At 39.0% G+C, this 25,592-nt stretch overlaps 1 protein-coding gene and 1 long non-coding RNA gene across 14 annotated transcripts in view; one reads left to right on the top strand and one right to left on the bottom strand.

Moving 5' to 3' along the window:
• Positions 1–17,239, bottom strand: part of LOC309649519 — a 70,892-nt gene extending 53,653 nt beyond the window's left edge. The window contains exon 1 of the long non-coding RNA XR_014257178.1: positions 13,290–17,239. This is a non-coding gene — a long non-coding RNA (uncharacterized lncRNA). The remainder of the gene's footprint in view (positions 1–13,289) is intronic.
• A 2,160-nt stretch (positions 17,240–19,399) lies between these two features.
• PRRC2C (proline rich coiled-coil 2C) overlaps positions 19,400–25,592 on the top strand; it is a 99,703-nt gene continuing 93,510 nt past the window's right edge. For 9 of the 13 annotated variants that reach the window (XM_082436895.1, XM_082436896.1, XM_082436901.1 and 6 more), the window contains exon 1: positions 19,400–19,639. The gene's annotated coding sequence lies outside the window, so the exon portion shown is untranslated. The remainder of the gene's footprint in view (positions 19,640–25,592) is intronic. The other 4 variants (XM_082436900.1, XM_082436897.1, XM_082436899.1 and 1 more) reach the window with 2 other exon arrangements.

Here is a 25,592-nt window from a genome sequence, read left to right as displayed (position 1 = left end):
AATTTGATAAGGGTCAAAACTCATGACAGGAACAATAGGAAAGTTGTGTTCAGATGGCAAGAATTTCAGGGAGAGGTGGAAGATGGCCTACTTTAGGGACAGTTCATTATGAAATTTGACCTTAAATTATAGGTGACAGAAAGTCAATGAAGGGTTTTAACTTGGGGAGTAATAAGGAGAAAGTGTGTGTCTCTCTGTGCTGTGTGTTCACATGTGTAGGAATAGGATTCTTATTGGACCTCAGATGCACAGGGATGAGTTAATCACTTGATAGGTCATGGCATATTATCATTTTTTTTGTCCTTTTATTTATTCTCTTTTTATCCTCATATTCTTTTTCATTTCCCTTAACTCCTACCATATGTAATCATATTATGTTTAATGATATTTTTTGTTTTATGTGTTCTTACAAAATGTACACGTACTTTTAATTTCTGTAAATGATAGTTTGTCACACAGTTCATCTCTTTAGCGTTTTTTTTTTCTTTTTTTGGTTGTCGTTTCTTTTTAGTTTTTTTTTAAAGGGCCTTTTTAAAATTTTTATTTATTTATTTTTGGCTGCATTGGGTCTTCGTTACTGCGCGCCAGCTTTCTCTAGTTGCAGCGAGCGGGGTCTATTCTTTGTTGTGGTGCATGGGCTTCTCATTGCGGTGGCTTCTCTTGTTGTGGAGCAGGGGCTCTAGGTGCGCGGGCTTCAATAGCTGTGGCACGCGGGCTCAGCAGTTGTGGCATGCAGGCTCTAGAGCACAGGCTCATTAGTTGTGGTGCACGGGCTTAGTTGCTCCACAGCATGTGGGATCATCCCGGACCAGGGCTTGAACCCATGTCCCCTGCATTGGCAGGCGGATTCTTAACAACTGTGCTGCCAGGGAAGTCCTTTAGCATTTTTTTATGTTTATTTATTTTTGGCTGTGTCGGGTCTTAGTTGTGGCACGTGGGATCTTTCATTGTGGCTCCCAGGCTCTCCATTGAGGCATGCGGGCTTCTCTCTAGTTATGACGTGCAGGCTTAGTTGCCCCTCGGCATGTGGGATCCTAGTTTCCTGACCAGGGATGGAACCGCGTCCCCTGCATTGGAAGATGGATTCTTAACCACTGGACCACCAGAGAAGTCCCTTTAGCATTTTTTTTTTAACTAAACATTATGGTTTTAAAGTATATCTGTATGGCTCTGTGTATATCTAATCTGTTTATTGTAATTGCTATATAAGGGTGTGCATTCATCACATTTTACTATCCACTCTCCAAATGATGAATGCTCAACTCCTCACTACCATACCAAAAAAAAAAAAAGCTACAGTGAACATCCTCTTATGTGTCCTGTTATACATCTGTATGAGAATTCTTAATTTGACTAAATCATGCCAGGCTGCCCTCCAAAGCAGCTACACAGGTCTACATTTTCACCAGTAATGCGTGAGGGTAAATTCCCTCACCTTGCTTAAACTTTCTAATATTTGCCAGTTTACTTGGTATAAACTATTTCATTGCTGTTCTTATTTGCATTTCTCTGATTACCAATGACCAGCTTCTACTCATAAACTCATTAGCTTTTCAAGTTTCCTCTTCTGTAAACATCTTTGGCCCATTTTTTTTCTTTTTATCCTTAGCCCATTTTTTCATTGGGGTTGCTGTCTTTTGTAAGAATATTTTAAAATATTCTATATGTTAATCCTCAGGTAGGTTTAGACATTACAAATTCTTTTTCCTATACTTTCCTTTGTTAACATCATTTACAGAAATACTCAGTTTTGATATAATTGCCTTTGTCAATTTTTTTCCTTACAGTTGAGGCTTTTGTTTTAAGAAGCCCTCTCTGACCCGAAATCACAAATATATTCTCCTATGTGTTCTTCTATTAACTTTGTCATTTAGCCTTTCACTTTTAGATCTTTAATCCATCCATAGCCCACTCTTCTATATGGTGTTAGGTGGGAAGTAGGTTTTAATTTTCTCCATATAGTGAGCCAATTTCCCAAAAATTATCTTTTTAATAATCCATTCTTTCTCTTTATTGATTTGGGAGCAAATTTGTTTTTTTGTTTTTGTTTTTTTTCTTGGAAGTTAACTGACTGGCAGTTCTGCAGAGAAGAAAGATTAGAAATAGGGATGCCAGGTAAGATATACTGCTACAATCCAGATAGAAATAAGAACTTGACCAAAGACAGTAGCATGAGGGTTGGGGGAATGGATAGAGAGGAGTATCAGATTTGAGAGATATTTCTGGGTTGGAAATGTGGGATGAAGGAGAGAAAGGAGTCAGAAACAACTTCAGTTTTGAACCCAGCACATTCTGTGGCTAGAGATGCCACTACTGAGGTAAGGACAGGAATGTGAACAGGTTTTGAAGAGAAGAGATGAACACAGTTGCAGAGGTGTTGAGGCTGGGGTGCCTGTAGACATGCTTTGGCTCTCACATTATTTAAAAAATAATGTGTTAATTAAATAACATCATTTAATAACTGGGAGGTTTTATTTTTAAAAAAATCTATATTCAGCTTCCTTCAAAAGATCAGGACCGCCGTAACACCAAAACTGCTTCTCTGTTTGGCTTCAGCTGAATGTAGCAGGAGCTCCACAGCTCTCCACAGTCTGCACTGGACCCTCAGTTCCTATACATATTTGGGATTGGGATCCTGGTATATGCGAAGTGATGAGGTGGCACAAAAGTGTGGATGTTTTCCATAAACAGACAATTTGAATCCAGGGTTCAGCCATTTACTTAACTGCTCTAAACCCGTATCTTCTTATCAAAAAACGGGCAGAGTACCCATCTTACACGGGTTTCTTAAGAGAGTTTAAAGAGAGAATGCATATAAAGCTTAATAGTAACTGTTAGCAAATGACAGCTAGAAAAAAATCCAATTAAAAATTGGAAATGCGGGCTTCCTTGGTGGCGCAGTGGTTGAGAATCTGCCTGCCAATGCAGGGGACACGGGTTCGAGCCCTGGTCTGGGAAGATCCCACATGCCGCAGAGCAACTAGGCCCCTGAGCCACAATTACTGAGCCTGCGCGTCTGGAGCCTGTGCTCCGCAACAAGAGAGGCCGCGACAGTGAGAGGCCCGCGCACCGCGATGAAGAGTGGCCCCCGCTTGCCGCAACTAGAGAAAGCCCTTGCACAGAAACGAAGACCCAACACAGCCAAAAATAAATAAATAAATAAATAAATTTAAATTATTAAAGAAAAAAAAAATTGGAAATGCAATTCCAGATCTGAGAGAATCAGAGCTATGAGCCATGGATTGGAAAGGCAGTTGTGTACGGCTCTGTCCTACAATCTACAAATCATGACGTGTTTTGTTTTTTTTTGTTTTTGGCCATGCTGCAGGGGCATGCGGAATCTTAGTTCCCCAACCAGGGATCAAACCTGTGCCCCCTGCAGTGGAAGGACAGAGTCTTAACCACTGGACCGCCAGGGAAGTCCCATGACTTTCTTGATGATTGGAATGTCAGAACCTCTTCTCTATCACAACCCCATCTTCACTTCTTTAAATCCCTAAAAGTTGACACATAGAAAGAATTTCATAAACATTTGTGGAAAGAAGGGAGAGAGGAAGAATAGGTGAAGGATCTGGAAAAAAAAAAAAAAAGGCCTTTTCTTTCATTTGTAAAACAGAAGAAAAATCGAAGTTACCAACTTACCTACATTTGTTCCTGCCAGCCCAGCCCCACCTCCCAGCAAATAAAAATGTTAACTAAGGCGTACAGTTGCATTCTGTACTCCCAGTTCCCAGGAAAAGATTGCAAAAAGACACACAATTAGTCATGTTGGCTGCAAAATATATCTCTAAGCCTCCCTAAGTAAAATACTATTTGGACAGTATTTAAAAATTATTTCTTATATGTAATTAATAATACCAACAGAACCCAAAGAATACAAAGACATAACAATTAAGATTTAGTGAAGAAAGCTTCAAAGAAAAGATTGTGGGAGTTGTTTTATCTTTTTCTGTTGTGACAAATATATATATTATATATATATTTATATAATATATATATAGTTCTGATTTCTCCACAGCAACATTCAACTCTGTAAACACATTTTGCTCATGCTTCTGCTAAACAACCACAGTTACTTTGAATTCATTTCTTCAGGATACCCTGGTATTTGTTCTTTTTATAGTATGTAAAATTGCACTGTTAGTGTGGTCCTGATTTTACTCTCTGTAGCTAAGGAAAATAACCATGTTAAGTTTGAGAATGTGTTAACTACCGTGGGGGGGGGGTGGTGAAAAAAAACTAGGCTAAATTAAATTATAAAGTTTTAATATGATTTTATTTTGGCTGCGCTGGGTCTTAGTTGCAGCATGTGGGATCTTTGTTGAGGCATGCGAGATCATTTAGTTGCAGCGTGCAGACTTCTTAGGTGCCGCATGTGGACTCTTAGTTGTGGCATGCAGGCAGGATCTAGTTCCCCAACTAGGGATCGAACCCAGGCCCCATGCATTAGAAGCATGGAGCCTTACCCAATGGGCCACCAGGGAAGCCCCTAATATATTTTAGAATGTCATGAATTTTCGAAGCTAGAGTATAAATTATCTGACAACAACTAGGTCATCTTCCACTATAAATAAACAGTATTGCCAGCTAATTCCAAAGATTCACCTAACATAAAAACTGTAGGGTAGGTTCTTGAATGCAATGATTTGGCTGGAAAACCCAGATTATCCTTGGAAAGAAATGAGCACCAGCAGAGAAAATAAAGGGTGATTGGCTAGGAAAGGAGTGCTATGAAGGGTATACTATTATCAGATGAAGGAACAGGCATTTAGTGCCAAATCACCTGTTATTATATGCAGATGTATATAAAGTCCAATTGTTTTACATTGTCTCAACCAAAAGATCATTATGGTCATTATTCCCAAGAAGCTAGATTCAAAGACACTTAGAACTGGAAGGGGATTATTGAGATCATCCAGTTTAGTTTGCTCATTTTCCAATAAGGAAACTGAAGATCAGAAATCTGACTTGCTCTCAGTAACCAGATCATGTGCTCCTTTTGAACCCCCTTGCTTCAACAGCAACTGCACCAAGCATAAGTTATTCAGTAAATGGTGCTAAATTTGTATTCATGAACAAAGCATGGGAAGGGTCATTTTCATGGTGCTTATATTCTAGCTGTGCTATTGGAAGAAGGTTTGTCAACAGAAAGATTTCTAAAACAGGGAGAAGTAAGAATATGATGTAGAATGTGTCACTGAGAAAAACCTTTAAAAAATTTTTATTGTGGAAATTTTAAAAAATTAATGAAAAGAGAATACAATGTATCCCTAACCACCTTAAACAATTATTGACATTCTGCCATTCTTATTACATATGCATTTCCTCCATTTGTTTTTTCTTTTTGCTTTGTTTTGTTTGGCTAGAATATTTTTAAAGCAAAACTGAGACATTGTATCATTTTACCTATAAATATTTCTATATGTATCTCTAGGAGATGAGGATTTTTAAACAACATAACCACAGTAACATTATCATACCCTTAAACAGGTTAACATCTAGTCCAGGAGAAATTTAGTTGTATGACAGTATTCAAGAATGGATCAAGATCTCAAGTCTTTCAATAAGGCTAAGAATGAATTCAAAAGAAGAGAACTTCAAAACTAAAGATTGCAATCTCATTTTTTCTTGTATTGCTCTGCAAATACAAATCTGGATACTCAGATTCCAGAAGAAAATAAAAATAGTCTATGAATCAAAACCACTAATCATATCCTGTTATTTTTAGTTATGTTTCTTCCCGATATTTTAATTCAAAATCAGTTTAATATATTTAATCACACTTCTTTTTCAGGGAAAAAGTATTTTAGGTTGAAGCAGAAAATTTTGACCAAACGATAAATTTAAAGCTAAATTAGGGTGGTTGTCAGAGCCTATATCCATGACCTTGGATGAGGTGCTTACTTACTGACTTGGAAAGTCCCGTGTTAATAGTCTGTTCTATGACTCAACTATCTGCCTCATAGAGATAGTACAAAAACACCCTCAAAAAACTCACACCTGGAAATGTAAAAAATCATACAAAATATATAAATGGTAATTGGGTGATAGGTCACATTACCCTCCATACTAAAAGCAGACACTAATAACAGGAATGTTGAGATAGCTTGTAAAAACATCTGGCTCTGAGTAAACTTAGAGTCAAAGTAAAGCACCAGAGTTTTCCGTCTGTTGGAATGTTTAGAAAGACCCCTCCATACACAGTAGATGCTCAATAATATTCGCTGACTGGATTTAATGCTGGAACCAAACTTTTGCAACATAGCAACTATTAAATTCCTGATTATGTAAAATGCAATGGATATGTATTATTCTACATCCTGGAACTGAATAGGAGAAAACATTTTTCTTATACATGCTTTTGCTCTGCACTCAGCACTTTTTCTGCTGTCCCAAACCTATACGTTCATATTCAGGGTTCATGCTGAATTTGTGTTTGTGTGGATGGAGACATCCAGCATCTCTACTTCACCCCCATCCCCAAATTTCAGGGAAGCCAGAGGACTGTTCACAGGGTGAGTGATAACGGGGGCATTTTCTGGGCATTGATAGAAAGGTACTTACCAACACTTTATTTTTATACTAATTCTTCAGGATAGCCTACTTGGTAAGGATATCAGACCTCTCCAGACAATTCTATTTCATCTTTTCCTGACCTAGAATTCACTAGACCTAAGTAGACTTTATATTATCATGTATGCTTCTAATTACATACCAGCTTATATATAAACACATTCTATCAGTCCACATATTTGTCTACCAGCACACTTTTACTCCCAACAGTAACATGAAAAAAACAATAGCACTTGGCCTGTCTGTGAAGCCTTAGGCTGTATTTTGCAGGACGGATGATATGGACAAATAAATTTGTATTACCTAGAGCCAAAATCAAACCAACAAACAAAAACAACAACAAAAACTGATGTGGCTTGACTAAGTTTTCCTTATTAGCCATGCTCCTCTCCCAATCACCTCTGTGAATAGGAACAGTGCCTTCAGTATATTTGCTTTCTTAGAAGAGTCCATCAGAATCGCATAAAGAATTTTTTTAAAACATGAGTCCCCAGGACCTTGCAGCCCTTTACTACAAATCCCAGAGTGTGAGACCCAAGAATTTATGATCTTAACAATTCCTCAGGTGCTTTTTCTGTGGCCAGCACCAAGAGTGTGTGAGAATCACTGCCCAGAATACCTAGAACAGCACTCTACATATAGTTATTTTATATAAATGTTTGATAAATTAACGAATGAATAAGTCAAGATTGTGGAAATTAGCAAATCCATGAGTTCTAACCACACCCAAGATCTACTGGTTTATGTATCTTCTAAGTGTCTTGCATCTTGCATAGTCTGACCTAGATAGATACTGACTCAACTCTGATCTGTGTAATCTCACCCCCATTCCACCCTGAGCAGCCAGCAACAATCCCACTTAGCCAAGAAACAGTGATAAGAAAACTGCTTTATTTTTACCCCTTGACTGGTAAGGTAAACAGACTGAAATCATAAACCCTAGCCTCACAGAAATACCTCTTGGCATTCAATGTAACTACTTATTGGTTATCTACTATAGACTTTATATATGCCATGCACAGTAGAAGACACAAAATGATTACAAGGCTTGATACTTGTCCTTGAATATTTTACATTCAAAGTTGATAAGACAAAAGGATGTGTCACATCCTGTGCTGGGAGCTTTTTGATATCATCTTATTCATTCCTCAGAGCAATTCTATGGGGGGAAAAGTATTGTTATCTCTATGTTATAGGTGAAGAAATTGAGGCTTAAAGAGGTTAAATACCATCTCAAGGTTATATATTGGCAGAGTTTGTATCTGAATTTCTCTTCTTTCTGACTCCAGAATTCAAGCTATTGCCCCAAAACTACTATGCACCGTGCAATGGAGATTACTATCCATTCAACATCCACTCCAGAAGTATGTAATAAGCATTTACTATACATTAGGTCCTGGCATAGATGCAGATCACACAGGGTCTCTGTCTTCATACAGTTTCTAGTTTAATTGGAAAGGCAGACATTTAACAGTAAACGCAACAAGGATTATAAGGGAGAACTAGAACTAGAACTAGAACTATAAGGATGTTATACGGGAGCCTGTAACCAGGAACTTATTTTGGTCTAAGGATTCAGGAAGTAGCTGAATCCATGTAAACCCAGGAACTCCACTTCCTAGCTGCACGATTTGGGGAAAATTACAGTTCCTTATTTGCAAAATAATGACAATAACACCAGTTACAGGTTTTGTGAGGGTTAAGAGATACAATGTATACGGGCTTCCCTGGTGGTGCAGTGGTTAAGAATCCGACTGCCAATGCAGGGGACATGGGTTCGAGCCCTGGTCCGGGAAGATCCCACATGCTGCGGAGCAACTAAGCCTGTGCGCCACAACTACTGAGCCTGTGCTGTAGAGCCTGAGAGCCACAACTACTGAAGCCCACATGCCTAGAGCCCATGCTCCACAAGAAGAAAAGCCACCGCACTGAGAAGCCCGTGCACTGCAATGAAGAGTAGCTCCCGCTCACCACAGCTAGAGAAAGCCCGCGTGCAGCAACGAAGACCCAATGCAGCCAAAAATAAATAAATATTTTTAAAAAACCAAAAAGAGATACAATGTATGTAAGGCACAGAACTTGACAAAATAACCACTCAATAATCATTAATTAGCAGTTATTTAAAATATTCATTCATATTTAAGAATATACAAAAGCAGGGGTAAAACAGAAAAGAGCAGTAGAGGGAGAAGGAAAACACAGGGCAAAGGCCCTAAGGCAAGAGGGGCAAAGCATCACATAATTTGGTTTAAGATCCAGTCCTGCTGGCTAGAAAGTAGAGAGCTCTGCCAGAGAAAGCTGGAAAGGCAGGTGGGGGACCACAGCAAGCCCTCAGGTAAAGATTTTTATCTTTATGCAGAGGCAACTGAAGCAATTAAAGGAATTTAAGACAAGGAAGAAACTTGTTGAGATTCAAATTTTAAAAGATTACCCCAAGGGAGGGTGGAGAGAATTTCTGTTTCCATTTTCTGATTGCACATATATATATATATATATATATATATATATATATATATATATATATATATATAAGATCTCCAACTAGCTTGCACATGCAGCTTTTGTAATTTAAAAAATAATAAGATCAGTGATGAAAACGTCACCTTGACTGTGGTAATAGTTTCATTTGACTACAAATGACTAAGGAATAATATACATTACGCTGTGTTCCATGTGCGATGCCAAGAAAATTCACCAATTTTACCTAGACTACATAATATACCAGTGTAAATTCATCCAAAGGCTCCTCTTGCCCCTGGGATAGACTCCAGACTCAGTTTAGAAGGCTCTTTGCAGTCTGGTCTCTGATCACCTCTGCAGTTTTGCTTTTTATTTCTACTTCTCTTTCGCTTTGAGCAACAGAGCTACTAAGATACTTTATTTTTTTTTAAGATTTTTTTTGATGTGGACCATATTTAAAGTCTTCATTGAATCTGTTACAATATTGCTTCTGTTTTATGTTTTGGTTTTTAGGCCACAAGGTGTGTGGAATCTTAGCTCCCCGACCAAGGATCAAACCCACACCCCCTGCACTGGAAGGTGAAGTCTTAACCACTGGACCGCCAGGGAAGTCGCCCAAGATACTTTAAAATCCTCAAACATGCCATGTTCCCTTGGATTTAGGGGTGTCTTTCCACATGATGCTTCCTCTGCCTGCACCATTCTTCACCCTTCTCTATATGCAAGCCAACTGCCTCTCTTTCCCCAAACACTGTCCCACCAAATACTGCAATTACCTCCCCCATCACAGACACACACTCACTCTTAACATACACCCATATATGTAGCTAATTCCTATAAAATGTTAGGATCCATCTTCCCTGACCAGCCCTCTCTGTATATCTGGTTTAGGTGCCCATTATTTTGGCTCATATGGTACCTTTTAATTCCCTCATCAGAGCATTTATCACCATTAGTTATAATTGCTTGTAATTTTTTTAACCTCACCCCTTTCTCATCCCACTTGATTATACACTCCCTGAGAGCAGGAGTTTAGACTGTCTTATTTGTTGAAGGAAAAAAGAAATAAAAGTTAAGTATAACATATATAAAGTTAAATGTCCCATAGTAAAATTAAAGCAAATAATACAGATTTATGATATACATCATGACATTTACAAATAGCAAATACACAGTTTGAGTAATGTATTAAGAATTCCCATTCCATTTATTTTCTGTGATCCACTTCAAAAATGGTAAATTCTTCCCCTGACATTAGGTCATCTCTGTGACCTAATAAAGTTCTATGCAATACTTATTAGCAAGATTGATGCCAATTCTTTAAAGCAAAATTCCCTCTAGGCTGATTTTTTCTTTTTTTTTTTTTTTTTGGGCCACACCTCACGGCATGCAGAACTTCCCTGACCAAGGATCGAACCCGCGCCCCCTTTAGTGGAAGTGTGGAGTCTTAACCACTGGACCACCAGGGAAGTCCCCTCTAGGCTGATTTAAGGAAACTTTCTTCTAATACAAGGCAATAATAGTTAGTTATGATTTGTTAACAATGCACTTCATCCTAATAAGCCCTTGAACCCTCAACTAGTACCATGGGCTGGTTGGCCAGCCCAGAAGTCACACTGCTAGAGAACAGGCAACAGGCTGTTGCCCATTGTTTTTTTCTTCCACTGTTCCTGGAAAAAACTTACCTTTTGCAAATTTGGGTGCTGAACAAAAAGTAATAATAAAAATCTTGAGCCCAAATTTTCTGTCATTTTTCGACCTTAGAGAAAGGTCAAAATGTTACGCAAATAACTAGAACTTATATTTGCATGGTACCAAGTAAGCATAAATACTTTCTCACTACCTCCTCATTTCATAACATTGATAAAGTTGGATAATTAATGCATTGCTGAATTGTTGATTCAATTTGAATTTTAAGGAGAGTGACTGGGGATTTCACTCTCTAAATCAGTAATCTAGTTACTTTAGTGTTTTTAATTGTATCAGACCAAATTACTGATGATTTATTACTTAATGATTTTAAGCAACTGTATTTCTTGCTTTTGGTGTTAATCTTTTAACAATGGGTAGTATTTGTTCATGCTTATTCTTTCTGTGCTTTTTAAAGAATCACTTTAAATCACCTTCTGTCATTGAGTTGAGGGAGATTTCACCAGCAACAGTCACGCAGCATAACGCTCTACCAGCAAGAAAAGAGCCTGATCTAGTTAACAGCATCAGTCACTGTACCTGAAGGTCACAGAGCAAGTGATGAAGAGATACAGTCCTTGAGTGAAGGGTCAGAGAAAGTATGCAAAGAACCTTCCAGACTGCATCAGCTTTGCTTGAAGTTAGACCTAAGTTCAAAACACCAACTCTAGCACCGATTAGCACTGTGAGCTTAAAGCAAGCCCCTTATCCTTTTTGAGCCCAGTTTTATAATCCGCATTGCAATTTGCCACATAAAATGATATATGTAAAGAACCCAGAACAGTGCTGGCCCCCCAGCAAGCATGTGATAATTTGCAGCTATAACAGGTTAGAAGAAGTTAATGCAGCACTAACAGTCAAGTGAGAACCGCAGAACTGATGTGTTCAGTTGCTGCCAGGGGCTCCTAAGGCCTAACTTCTTGGTTTGCTGCAGCCTGGCTAACCCCTCAAGATTAAAAGAACCTTCTCTGGTATCAGAAAAGGCTCCCTTCCTGTTAGTGGTCTCCAGAAAGGGCATCTTCTCAGGCAGATTGTAGAGATCAAAAGGAGATTTTAACGTGGAAGAACTTTAGAACTAAGATCTATGGCTCCACTTCATTGCAGCCAGCATAGGGTGACCAACTATCCCACTTTGCCCTGGACTGAGAAGTTTTTTGGATCATGGGACCTTCAGTACTAACACCACGACAGTCTCATGCAAACTGAGATGATTCATCATCCTAGCATTTTCCAAGGTTGGGCAGGTGGCCTGGTAACGTGTAGCCTGATAGGTGGTACTATTTTATTAATCATTATTATGATTAACACTTTCCAATTAAAAATCTCATACAGGTAATAATGAATATTGAAATGAAGAGTTTCATTTCACTGCAATTTACCCAGGCTGTTAAATACTTTGAGAAGCTTTTTCTCAATTCTCTTTCAATCACTATTCCTCTTTTCTTTTCTTCCTATCAAGACAGTGCCCTATAAAGTTAACAATGGTCCAATCCCTCGAGTATTGTGCTTACTATTAATTCCCATTTGAAGCAATTATCTCCCTGATACTCTCAGCAACTCAAAGAAATATTTCTGAAATAACTGTTTAATTAACCCCAGCAGAAATAAGAATGGAGAATACAAAGAAATAAAATCTGAACTGGGTGTGAACTACCGATACTCTGTAACACATGAAATTCTCTTTTCCAATAGAAGCCTGAAAGTTACTCAAAATACCTAATCCCAGTGCTAACAAAGAAATGTACTATCATGAAATAATGCCATTTACAGCAACATGGATGGACCTAGAGATTATCATACTAAGTGAAATAAGTCAGACGGAGAAAGACGAATATCATATGATTTCACTTACATGTGGAACCAAAAAAATCTTTAAAAAATGATAAAAATGAACTTATTTACAAAACAGAAACAGACTCACAGACACAGAAAACAAACATGGCTACCAAAGGGGAAGTGGTGGGGGAGGGATAAATTAGGAGCTTGGGATTAACAGATACACACTACTTTATATAAAATAGATAAACAACAAGGTCCTACGTATTGCACAGGGAACTATATTCAATATCTTGTAATGACCTATAATGGAAAAGAATCTGAGAAAGCATATATATATAAACATATATATATAATTTTTTTAACATCTTTATTAGAGTATAATTGCTTTACAATGGTGTGTCAGTTTCTGCTCTATAACAAAGTGAATCAGTTATACATGTACCTATGTCCCCATATCTCTTCCCCCTTGCATCTCCCTCCCTCCCACCCTCCCTATCCCACCCCTCTAGGTGGTCACAAAGCCCCGAGCTGATCTCCCTGTGCTATGCGGCTGCTTCCCACTAGCTATCTATTTTACATTTGGTAGTGTATATATGTCCATGCCACTCTCTCACTTTGTCCCAGCTTACCCTTCCCCCTCCCCGTATCCTCAAGTCCATTCTCTAGTAGGTCTGCATCTTTATTCCCATCTTGCCCCTAGGTTCTTCTGACCATTTTCTTTTTTTTTTTTTTTAGATTCCATATATATGTGTTAGCATACGGTATTTGTTTTTCTCTTTCTGACTTACCTCATTCTGTATGACAGTCTCTAGGTCCATCCACCTCACTACAAATAACTCAGTTTCATTCCTTTTTATGGTTGAGTAATATTCCATTGTATATATGTGCCACATCTTCTTTATCCATTCATCTGTTGATGGACAATATATATAAATTTTTAAAAAAAGGGAAATGTACTACAACCTTACTTCTCTTAATTACTATGTAGCAATAAATGATTTGAATTGGTGGCTTCATTTTTACATTTTATATACAATTGGTTGGGCAGCAAAAAAATTAAAAGTGACCTATACTTTGAGAAATGCTACAGGCAGCAGCCAAAGTTACAATTTCAGAGGTAATAATTGAGTACTGTATTTATATCCATCAGCAATATATCAATTTTCTATTATCTGCCCTGAAACATTAAGAAATCACCTTTTCTGTATCTTCAATTACCACCTGCCTAGTTTCCTTTGTAATCTTTTCTACTCTGCATTCCCTAGACCCACTCCCTTTCCTATTGGTCTCTGGATCCGTCCCCTTTATCATTACTCACTTCCTGACTTCGTAACTTCCAGCCTAAGGCAAAACTGTGAACCAGTAAGTCTCTTTCCTCTAGTTCCTTCCTCTTCCCCTCCTTTCTTCTCCATGATATTCTCTGTTCATTAATGACATTATACCCTCTTGACTTAAATCCACTGCTCCAAGAACTTAGTTTCTCCTCTTAGCTAAGAAAATTCTGGGGAAATTTTGGGTGGACAGTAGACTCCAGTTAATTCAAATTTCTTTGACATATGACTTGTGATAAATGAACACTTTTAGCCAAAAATGTACCTTTCATTCCATTATAAAAAGGGTTTGCTGAGCAAATTAATAATAGTCTGATAAATAATGAAAATCTTTATCCTTTACATATAATATAATATTTTTATATAACATATATAGTAATATATTTAGTATATAATGTCTTACAAGTTGGCAGAAGGTAATTTTTCAAAGCACTGGCAATATGTTTTCTTTATTAGCAAAATTACAATATCTGTTGAGGTTTATAAAATGAGATTACATTTTCATACAGTATTTGGGTATTATGGTTTTCATTATATCAGGCTCATACTATTTCACAATTTTACTAATTAAGATTTGCTGGACCATTGGTGAAAGGAAACCAAAATTGTCATGTGCACATAAATATTTAAGAAACACTATTACTAATGAAGCATGATACCTTCATTGGTTCTTTTGTTTTTCACCTCATACCCCATAAACGTTCAGTACCTATGGGTTTATAGAATCAATCCCAATGAGAAGGGTAGAAACAATAAAACCGCTAGCAAATAAGGCTGGGCAATCACAAACAAAGTAGGTCATACTGTTTGGAGAATCAATTTGTTTTCAGTAAGAAACTAGGTTGCCCTATTTCATATATCAATTGGCAATTTGATATTAACCTAAAATTAATGTTTAAAAAGCAGAACTGGAAATTAAATGCAAGTTTTCATTCAAACTGTCATGAAAACATTTTTGTTATGACAAATTTATCTACACTAAAAGGGTGTTAGGAGAGACGCAAATAATCCAAAACAAAATAAAAATTTTAAAGAGTATTATTTGGCTTTGGACACTGTACCAATATCTAGAGATTGCAGTCAGATTTTCCCCAAGATATTGGAAATAAGGATAATACGACTGCTTCCTGAAAGCTAAACTTTAAGATTATATACAATGCATATGAGCAGAAGTAGGCAAAGTCACCTTTAAAACACAAACTGGACTGACTTGATTGTAACTTGACCTTTAATGAAGAATATTGTTAAGAGGTTTGGGTAGCCATGGAAACAGAGAAAAGAGCATACAGGGTCACTTTAGGGTTAGTGCCCATGCAAATGCTGTCAGGAGAGAAGGAGCCCAAATCAACAGTGCAGCAGGATGCCCCTACTATATTGGAGATCAATGTACAAAGTTGCAACCGTTGGAAACTGAGTATTTCTATCTCTGGGACAAAACAGTCCTGTCATGGAGTTAGATGAATCAAGAAGAGTCCGTACACACAACTCCACTTGTTCTGAATCTGTGCTCATCAGGCAACCTTCTGTTAATGCTTTTGGTTTCCTGAGTAGGTTTGTCTACATAGAAAATGCACTGCCTTTGCAATCTTGAGTATTCAGGTATATAAATTACAGCTCTTGGAAATTAATAACTATTCTGGTTGTATACACCAGTCTTGTGACCTCAGTTAAGGTAAGTTCATCTGATGGCCGGAGCTGTTCTACATTGCTAATGAAAGATATTTCTGTTCTAAAATACTCTAGACAACATCCTAGAGTATTTTGGAAAATTCACCAAAGTTATGCTTCCCTGTCTACCCGGGGACAGTCAGCAGGCCTTTCGCTGGCAATGACCCTATATCAGCCAAGCTTTTCCATTTCAAAAGATCATTGATTATCAATGGGGTGGGGGTTGAGTGCCTGTGATTTACCTCTCTTTATTATTTTATTTATTCCAACATTGTTACAGTGACAATTTCATGACCACAATGGTATAGAAGACAGCTCAGACCAGGAAAAGTGGTAGGTAACCTTTGGATATAAAATATACCATAAACAAATTATAAAGTGGACACAAGTTACCATCTACTACACATCCACCATATGTTTAAACACAGTATTATCATTACAGTCCCTCACTTAGAGGTATCCTTGCCTCCCTATGTTACACTTGCCTGGTAAAACTCAGCATGGGTGAATCTTTCTATCTTTTCTGTAGCTGTACCAAAGAGCTAACATTGCTGGAGAAATCATATGAATAAACTGAATGGCATATTTTAGATCCATAATCACAACTTCAAAAAATGCTCTCAGCAGATCATGCGAATCCTACTCTGTTCCTCACACTAGGCTTACTTTTTCACTCTCTGAGATAAATTTTGAATCTCCTTCTCCTCAAACTCCTACATACCAAGCCCTCTCATCAGATTACTTTGCTCCCTACTTCGCTGAGAAAATAGAAGCCATCAATGGGACTTCCCTTATGTTCCCACCCTCAAATCATCAATTGTCCCTAGAGCTGCAACTATCTTCTCCTCCATCAGCGCTCTGGACTCACCTCTTCACACCTTCTCATGGATTTCTCTCTTCTAGTTTCCCTCTCTCTACTACATAATTGCCACCTCTTGCCTCTTCTGGATTATTCCTATTATCATACAAACATGATCTATTGTCTCCAATGTTTTAAAATGTCTCTCTTTACTCCACGTCTCTCCAGCCACTACTTTCTTTCTCTGTCATGACAGAGTTCAAGTTCTGGAAAGAATGGTTTATCTACAGTCTCCACTTTCTCAACATCTATCTCATTTTTAGCTCACTACCATATGGCTTTCTGACCTCACTGCTCCACCAAAAATTCTTGTAAAAGATACCAGTAACCTCCATGTTGCCAAATACAATGGACACTTCTGGCTCCTTCTTCATAAGACTTGACTTCTCAGCAGCATTTAACATAGTCGATTGCTCACACTTTCTTACAATACTCTCCTCTCTTGGCTTCTGTGACATCATCCTCTTGGGTTTTCCAGTTCTCTGGCATCTGCTCAGTGTTTTTTGCTTAATCCTCCACCTCCACCTAACCTCCAAATGTTGTTGTTCTTTAGGTCTGGCCCTTTATTCTTGTTTCTCTAATCTCTCTCTCTGAGTTATCTTATCTCTTCCCACTGCTTGAAACATGTGAAATACATACGAAACATGTCAATGAAGCCCAAATCTCTATCTCCAACCCCAACCTCCCCTCTGAGCCCAAGACATCCACGTCAACTGCATACTTTATCTACAGTTGGACACTATGGGAACATCTCAAATTTAACATGCCTAAAATCTAATTGTTCTCAATTTTTTCTTTTTAATATTTAATTTTTATTGCTCCACCAACCAAACTGTTTTCCTTCCCTCTCCCATCCCCATGGTCTCTATAAATGTCACTGTCATCCACCCAATTGTTCAAGCCATAAACCTATGTCATCGTTGTTTTTTATTTTTTATTTTTAATTTTTGGCCGCATTGTGCAGGATGCAGGATCTTAGTTCCCTGACCAGGGATTGAACCTGTGCCCCCTGCAGTGGAAGTGCAGAGTCTTAACCACTGGACTGCCAGGAAAGTCCCTAAATCTATGTCACCACTGATTCTTCTCTCTTCTTCACACCTTCCCCTCACTTAGAAGTGATCATCTCCCACAAGCAAGTATATTCTAGCTCTAAAAATATATACCAAACCTGTCTGCTTCTCGCCATCCCACAGCCTCTATCCTACTCCAAGCTACTATCATTCTTCACTACTGTGATTACTTCATTACTGCCTAGTGGAGCTCTTTGCTTCTATTCTCACCTCCCTTTAATCCATTCTTCACACTCTTCACTCAGCAGTAACGGTGAGCTCCTTAAAATGGAAAATCAGACCATGTGACTCCCCTTCTTATAATCTTCCAATGACTTTTCACTGTACCTGGAAGACATTCTGAACTCCTTACCCTGACCTCCAAGGCCCCTCTGAGCCTAGCCCTTGTCTCTCCTTTTAGTTTCATCTTGTGCCACTCTCTCTCAACTAAGCTCCAGACATACTCCTCCTAGTTCCTAGAACATTCCAAGCTCTTTCCCAAATCAGGGCACTTGTAATTGCAGTTCATTTGGTCCAGAGCACTTTCCCACCTACTCTATGCATTGCTGAGGAGGTCCCTACTGTTATCATTTAGGTCCCAGTTTAAATGGCACCTTCTCAGAAAGGTACTCACTGACCACATAAAGTAAATCTGGAGTGCCTGTCTTCCTGGTTATTCTTTTCTTCCTTCCTGTTTCCCTTCCTTCCTTCCCTCCGTCCTTCCTTCCTTCCTTTCTTTCTTTTCTCTCCCTTTTTTTTCCCAGTTATTCTTTACCTTAATATCCTGTTTGTTTCCTTCACTGCACATATCCAAATCTACTATGTGATCTGCATCACTACACTGTTTCATTAGGACCAAGATCTTAACTTTTCTTTACTTTTGTATCCCAGTACCTAGCACATATAGTAGGTGCTCAATAAATATCTGGTGAGTCAATAACACAAACTTGAGAAGTAGGTGTATATTATCTCCATTTTACAAAATGAGAAAACTGAATTTAAGAGATGTTAAGTAACTTATCCATACTACATAGTAATTAATTAGCAGAACTGTTATTCATACCTGTTTGAGTCTTATTTTAAAGCCTAAAAAATATGTAATCCTTTTTGTATCTTTTTTTTTTTGCCTTTTTGTATCTTAAACACAATGCTATATATATTTACATAAGCATGCACACTAAATACACACATGTATGCACTATATATGTATACACACGTTTACCATTTATTTCTCATAACAATTTTATCACTCACAAAAATTTTTCATTACACATTAAAACTTTTTCTGATTGTAAAATCTGGAAATTACAGAAAGCCATGCATAAAATATTTTTAAAAATCTGATGGCTCTAAGAAAACTATTGTTAAGGTGTTTACCATTATAAACATTTCAGAGTACATTTTAAAGTCTTTTTTTCTATTACTATGCATATATGTGTGTTTTTATAGCATATTTATGGCATAAGCGTATTATGGCTTAAGCATTTCCCTTGTCCTTAAACATTATTCTGAATTTAATGGCTTCCAAATATTCCATAATATGGATGTAACATAATGCATTTATCTCTGTATCTTTATTAACAAACAGGTTTTGGCATTATGAATACCGAGTATTGTGTATGTACATTTCTAGAAAATACCGAGATACTGCCAAATATCAAGGTTAAAGATTATGCATAGTTTAATTTTGATTCACACTGCCAAAGTGTTGTCTGAACCAATTCACACAACTATCCAGCACCTACAAGAGTACTCACTTCCCTGAGGCATAACAACCTGTAATTGAGGTCTCTTTAAGAGTTCCTGGAGAGATCTCAGGCGAAATCTTCACCCTGCATCTTGAGCTCTGATCGCAGGAACTCCCTCGGTCCAGCAAGCGGCGCCGTCACCTTCCGTCGGGGTTGGGTCGCCACGGAGACCTCACGTGATCCGGCCGTCTCTGCGCCGGGGGGCGGTCTTGCGGGGATTTGCCTTACGTACGCCGCCGCATGACGTCGTACGTAGGGGCTGGCTAGCCGCCATCTTGCTTCTTTTTCTCGCTCGCTATCTCCGTCTCGAGAAGGAGTGAAAGTGCTTTGGCGGTTTGTCCATCCGCAGCTTCGGATCTCTGGGGCCTAGGGTCCTTCCAGCCGCCCCCTACCCCTAGTTTCCCCTTCCCCTTCCCCCTATCAGAGCTCTGCGGAGCCCCTCGAAGCGCGCAGACACACTCAGCTTGACACTCATCCTGGCCGGTAAGGAAAGCGAGGGCGTAGGAGCTGCGATCAAAGCGGGCCCTATCCGGGAGGGCTGGCGTGGGGCGGCCCGGGGCGTGGGAGCGCACCCCGACCCTGGCGCCCAGAGACGAGGGAGCCGCGTGGAGAGGGCCTTGGGTCCGGGCATCCTCTTTTTCTCTTTGGCTACCATCATCTCTGCTTCTGGGGGAGCCTCGGCCTCCTGCTTGGGGAGCGGGAAAAACCGGAGTCAGACCCGCCCCATGTGGTCTGCAGCGGGAGTTCCGGACCCGTCGGCCTCCTCCCACTCAGGCCCTGTAGGGGGATTACGCGCGTTGCCGGGTAAGGGAAGGGAGTTTCCTTTCCGCGGGATAGGCGGGTGCGCGGTCTCTTTTCCTAGTGTGGGCATGTGTCCCCCCAAACAACTCGGGGGCTCATCTAGGCTCTTTAATGCCTACCTCTTCTTCATGGTTAGTGAGGGTGAAATTTACAATGAGTAGTGTGCGGGAGAGACCGGGTTAAAGGCCGGGCTCGGTGAGAGGCGCTTCGGGGAATGAGGACCAGTCCTACTTCCGCTAGGGACGTGCTGCCCCAACTCCAGAGGCGGGTTCGGATAGTCTCTTCTCACCCTAGGCCTCTCCATCCCCTAACCTGCTTGGTGAATCTCCGCAGCTTCCTCTCTTGAGATGGCATTAGTGTTGGTGTTACGGTAAAGGCCCCACTTTAGGGCTTGAAGAAAAGGGCATAGGGGGCCAATAGGAACACTGATAAATTCTTCCTTCCCTTGAGAGGACTGTGTCTAATTCCTTTAAAGGGATGTGTATATGTTTTGACTTGATCTGAGATTCTTTTGAGGTTTCCGACGTGTCTGATGTTTGCTGGCTTCTAAGGCTAGCCGGATTTCCGCATTGACCGATCTTCAGCGTATGTCCATAGATTCATACCTCGCCAGGGTACTTGGAATTGTACAGTAGGCGGCTGTGCTGTAAGATTTTCATTTGGAATGCCCCCAGAAGAATCGGGATTCTTGATTAAATGCTTGATAGCTTATTCCCGCAAATAAAAATGATAAGGTGATCGTTAAACGCCCACTAAGCCCAACTCCAGCATTTGTTAGAAGTCGATTAACCTCCACTGTTGGTAATTAAGATGCTGCTCAGACTGGAGCCATTTTTAGGTGTGTGTCACAAATGCACTGCAGCATCATTTCTGGTCCACTTCAAATGCATTGATCCCCTAAAAAAAGGAATAGGTTGAATTTGAGTTTCTAGCATATAGTCAACTAGTAATTCTCTCCTTTAACATAATGGGATTTTCAGAATATAGGCTTTTTACTTTTACTTTTGTGTTTCGGTCTAGTGAACTTCTGTATGTGGCTGTTTTCCCTCCACTAGTTGACCTTTTACCATGTACTGAGCACAGAATTAAGCTCTTTACAGACATTCTCTTTGTTAATCCTACAGCAAGCCTTTGAGGGAGGTACTATCATCATCCCCATTTTACGGATGAGGAAATGAAATCTGAGAAATTAAAGTAGTTTGACCAAGGTCACACGGCAGTTATTGATGGTGCTGTATAGAGTCAAACCCAGATTGTCTAAACGCAAAGGGGATGCTCTAAGCTGTCAGACTGCCTCCCTGTTTCTTGTAATTTTGCAAACTATAGGAACTAAATAAGGTACAGCATTATTAACCTAGTTTTTGTTTTCCTTGACTCAGTATAGAAACATTGTTGCATGTGAAGGTTACAGTGTTCCAAGGTGTAAAAAATACATTATAGCTACTCTGGGGATAGAAAAGCCAGCCGAGTAAAACTCAAATGCTGTAGTATGACAGATAATTTTTAAATTTTGATATCTGGTCTATATTATTGATAAAATATTTCCTCATCTGTAAAATGGAGATGATAATAGCAGTAACTCCTTCAAAGGCTTGCTGTAGGTTTATCACAGATAATGTATGTAAAGAGCTTATTACTGTGCTCAGTACATAGTAAAAGTTCAACTAGTAGTGGAAGGAGAATGACAGAATACTGGTAGAAGAAAATACTCTTCTTCCAAGCAGTGGGTAACCTGTATATTCTCAGAATGGAGTATACCTTTGGAACTTAAGAAATAGTTTTCCTTTTTTTTTTTTTTTAAGGCTTTTTTAGACTTAAATATCTTTTTTTTTTCCTTTTTTTTTTACACTTATATATTGGGTTTTGTTTCTTAAAGATTTCTTCATGTTCTAGAGTCAGTACCTCTGGGATCAGTATATTGGGCATAGCTGAAAATACAGAAGTTCTGCCTCATTCAAGTCCCTGTCTCCCCTCTACCCCTACCCCACCCCACCATCCTTATGGTAAAATGTCTTTGAAGATTATATTATGTCCTCCTCTCCCTCCAAGTGGTTTCCTTCTTCCCCCAGCCCCCAAACACCACTTCAGTTTGTAATTCAGTTGAGGAACTCATTTTTCAGATGCTATTTATGCCATATTTGTGTAAGGCACGAATTGATCTTTCATAAAATGTTGACACAAACTGGTATAGAACCCTATTCTTACCATGAAGGAGATCCAAAAGTTGTGTCTGCCTGAGTTATGACTAATATACTTTCAGTAAAGCAAGCCTTGTCATCTTATGAATAGGCTGACACAATGAAAGCTTGTCTCAGTCTGTGTTAACTGTTGCTTAGAAGTCTTGAGAATTAATAAGTTAGTTTTGAGTCATAACATTTAAAAATTCTCAATAATGCCATTGATGCATCAGTCAGGACATCTTTTGGGGTAAAAGTGTTCTCTAGAGACAGTGATTTCAGTAAATTTTTTATTGTATGTGTGTCCTCCCCACTTCCCCAAAGGTCTGACCTTTTTGCCCGTTATATTTCTAGTCATTATTTTGCTCTAGATTGACAGAATGCCTGTCACATTTTGGGGCCTTTGTGTGCACATATTTTCTGGCAAATCAGAACAAGGGCTATTACTGAGTTTCAACAGTTGTCTAGTTGACAAAAACTTTTAGGTGGTTAGCCTATACCTAGAGTTGAACACAAGATAGCAATGGAATTATTACTGTCAATGTAATATACTCACCCATGTGTGGTGCTGCTAGGTGCTCTACATTAAAGAAGAGCAGGACATAATCAGCATTTGTGAAGCACATCTAGTATTTAAAAAACACTATTAGGTTTGTTTGTTTTTTTAATTTTATTTATTTTTGGCTACGTTGGGTCTTCGTTGATGCACACGGGCTTTCTGTAGTTGTGGCGAGCGGAGGCTACTCTTCGTCGCGATGCACAGGCTTCTCATTGCAGTGGCTTCTCTTGTTGCGGAGCATGGGCTCTAGGCACGCGGGCTTCAGTAGTTGTGGCACGCGGGCTCAGTAGTTGTGGCTCGCAGGCTCTAGAGCACAGGCTCAGTAGTTGTGGCACACTGGCAGCTTAGTTGCTCCGCAGCATGTGGGATCTTCCCGGACCAGGGCTTGAACCCGTGTCCCCTGCCTTGGCAGGCATATTCTAAACCACTGCGCCACCAGGGAAGCCCCAATACTGGGTATTATTTACATAACATTATATAGTAGTTTTCTATTTACTTGTCTGTGTTCTGATATTACTCTGTCTTACTTTGCTAGACTGTTTCCGTGTCTTATCACTTTGTACAGTGGTTGGCATGTATCTAGAGTTTATTATATGTTATTGAATAAATGAGATTAGGAAATAAAGATTAGACCCACAACCAAGGTTCAACTGACAAATGTCTTAGTGGAGCAAAAGAATACCCCAATCATTTTTCCCCGTTTATTTACCTATTAGAATAGTATCAGATGCTTTCAAATAGTTTGTGTTTATGTTCTGTGCATTGTGAGATTTTTTTGCTTCAGATTATCCTTACTAATTTTTAGATTTATTCAACAAACATTACAGGTTCTTTTAATTTTGTAAGGCACAGTGCATGAGAGGAAAATGGCTTTTGGTTCGTACTGCCAAGATGTTCACAGTCTTAAGGATTAATATTAAAACTTATCATGTGATCTTTGGATTCATACCAGAAGAGAAAAATAAAGATATAGAGACAGGTAGTGGAAATTTGGAGCAGAAAATTCATATATGGAAAATTGTCCATAGTATAGGTCGAGTGCCCAGTTGGTTACAAGTAAAGGCATGATGGCCAGGAGAGACTAAGAATAATTGTAATTATTAATATTTAGTGAGCACTTACCATGCCAGGCACTGACCTAAGAACACTTTGAGGATTATCTCTTTCATTCCATACATTAAGCCTAGAATGTGGATTATTTTATTCCCATTACACAACTAGAAAACTGGATTTAAAGAGATTTAGTAATTTGTTCATAGTTACTTAGGTAGTAGGTGAGATTCGAATCATTGACCCAGAGCCTGAGTGCTTAACTTCTATACTACATGGATTTCCCAGTGGCCAGTGTTTCTCAAACTTTAGTCATTCACAATTTTTGCTTTATCTTCAAACAATCTGTCAATATTTTTCTTTAATTCAGCTTACTATCTTCTAATTGAGTTTAAAAGAAAAATTTATGTGATTATTTGGTGTTAGAGTTTTTTCCCCTCAACATGTGTTAAAGTAAACACGTAATTTTAAATATTCCTCTATGGACTACATAAAATCATCTAATATACCATCAGTACTCATTTGTATCCCACCCTTTGGGACATAACTGCTATAAGAAATGAATACTGCATAGGATCAGGCAGCAGTTGGAATTAACGAAGGCCAGAAGTGATGAAAGCCTAAAAATAGAATAGATTCATCAAACAGCAAATGGCAGCATTACAGGAGTAGAGAGATAAATTAGAGCCTTAACTACATACTTGGGACAGCCATTTCCAGGATGAACTGCAAAGTGGATTGGGTTTATTTAGACAGAGAAATGTAACAGGATAGGATGTCTAAGACAATCTATGGCAAGAGAAGGAGAACAAGAATGAATAACTTAAGAAAGAAGTCACTACAGAAATCAGGGTGGAAGAGGAAAATCTCTAAAATAGGATTGTGACAGCTAAATGTAGCAGAGTTCAGAAAAATATGTGAGAAATGGCTCTTGGATTTGGCTTGAGTGATCCTTGGTGACCCTAAGGATTTAAGTCAAGTAATGAGGCTGAAAGGTTAAGCAGGGAGGAATAAGTAGTGAGACCTCTTGATTTTTAGGTGTGTTGAACACTCAAAATGAGCTCTGGACTAGGAGTTTGAAAACCTGGGGTTAATCCTTTTGTCACTTGGGGGCAAGTGACTTGGCTTCTTCAAATTGTGGATACACTGTATTCATCTGGAAAATAAAGATAATACCTGTTTCCCCTATCTTAGAGGATTGTTACAAAGATCACATTAAATGTGTTTATTATACTTTTTGAGTTTAATATTCTTTGATATCACATGAGTCTTAACCACATTTAAAACAAAAGGGACACATGAGAAGTAGAAAGTTGAAGGTAAAGGGAGGATAGGTCCTCAACGAGATTGGAAGATCTCCTCATGGTGCATATGTAGTTGGAGAATGGGTGTCTAGGGAAGTTAATAATCGATCTTCCTTCCTCCTTCTTTCCTAATGAACAATCTGAAAGTGCAGGGCTGCTGTATACGGTTGTATACAGGGCTGCTGTATATGGTTGTACCATTTGTGCACTGCACAAAGATGCCTCGCTGAAGGAGGCAGCAAGGACTGAAACCTAGCCCTTGATCTGCTTTCAGAGTCCTGTGCCCTGGCTAGGCCTCCAGCTTCTCATTGCGGTGGCTTCTCTTGAAGACTGTTAACAATGTCCAGCAGCATGTCTAGGAGTAGGGAGTGGTGGGAGGCACAAAGCAGCTGGATCAAATAAGAAATTAGAGTTGTGCCAGGCAGGTGTAAAGAAAAGCAAGGGAGATGAGGATACTGCCAGGAGAATGGTTAGATTAACATTTCATGGAAGTCTAAATCAGAGTGAAGTAAGACAAGCTGGAAAAAAATGAGGAGAGGAGAAGG

The sequence above is a fragment of the Balaenoptera physalus genome (genome assembly GCF_965194825.1).
Source record: "Balaenoptera physalus genome assembly, chromosome: 1".
Lineage (NCBI taxonomy): Eukaryota > Metazoa > Chordata > Mammalia > Artiodactyla > Balaenopteridae > Balaenoptera > Balaenoptera physalus.
The sequence above is the reverse complement of the archived record's forward strand: the minus strand, read 5'-3'. Positions and strand labels throughout refer to the sequence as shown.